Genomic DNA, 1,573 nt, shown 5'->3' on the forward strand with positions numbered 1-1,573 from the left:
GGGAAGGGGCCCAATTTCTTTCCAATATGGCCGCTGTGCATAGAGCCTATTATGTGAAGATAGGTTGAAAATGGGTGAAGCCTTTAATATGACTCTGTAGTACGACTGTTGTGTGCAGATCATACAAGCAGATCACAACACGTCGCGATTTGACTTCACTTGACGTGAGTTTGTAGATCGGCTATGATCAAGTAGGGCATTCATTTACCAAAAATAAATAAAAAAGTAAAAGTATGGAGATAGGAGGTTTCTGCCCGACAGCAAACACAAGTTTTAAGGCTCCTCTCACCCTGAGTAGAAACTCTAGCTCTACTAACCTAGTAAAGGCAGTTGGAGCAACAGGTGTAATTACACCTAAAAGCCGGAACCAAGTGCGAGTGATGGAGATGTATTATTATTATTATTATTATAAAATGCAGGCCTGGGTGCAACACGTAATCGAATAAATCAATTTTAATTCATTATAAACAAAAATCGATGCGCATGCATGCACGCACGCACGCACACACACACACACACACACACACACACACACACACACACTCACACACTCACACACTCACACACACACACACACACACACACACACACACACACACACACACACACACACACACACACACACACAGGATAAATACGATGAATTAAATTACATTTAAATGAATAAGATTATAATTAATAACATTTAATAAATAGAGACACACACACACACACACTTGGAACGTCAGCCACAGAAGCTGTGAACACTGAGCACTTCAAAAACATCCTCACACACCCTCACCCTGGGGGCCCCACACTGCTAGAAACAGGTCACACACACACACACACACACACACACACACACACACACACACACACACACACACACACACACACACACACACACACACACACACACACACACACACACACACACACACACACACACACACACACACACACACACACAGACTCACAAACACACTGCACAGTGCAGTAATTCACACTGAAACCTGAGCCAGAAGCTTATGGTTACACACTCTCTCTCTTCTGTCTCACACACACACACACACACACACACACACACACACACACACACACACACACACACACACACACACACACACACACACACACACACACACACACACACACACACACACACACACACACACACACACACACACTGACTTGCCCTTTCTCCGTTCCTCCGTCATGCTTTCGTTTACACGCTGTCAGTCTGTCCCTTTCCCCCCCACATTATAGCTTTCTTCTCTGAACACATCTGCTTCTTTTAGAGAGCGTAACCACTTCAACCCTCCCTCACTACTTGGTAAACCTGACCTTTGGCTCTGTGCTTGGTCTGCTCTTTTTTTCCTCCTCCTACACCAAATGTCTTTGCCGAAAATAGCAGATCTATAAGCACACACTGCTGTTCCCCCCAGAATATGGACGCTGGGGTTCAAGTGGTTAACATCTCGAACCCGAGCGGCAAACATTCTGAGAAAATAACCCATCTATGTTGAGAGCATGTAGATCGGCTATATAGAGGGAAAAATGGGGGCCTCATGTCAGGGCCCATGGGACTCAATAG

The sequence above is a fragment of the Gymnoscopelus microlampas genome (assembly GCF_963454915.1).
Source record: "Gymnoscopelus microlampas genome assembly, chromosome: 18".
Classification (NCBI taxonomy): Eukaryota; Metazoa; Chordata; class Actinopteri; order Myctophiformes; family Myctophidae; genus Gymnoscopelus; species Gymnoscopelus microlampas.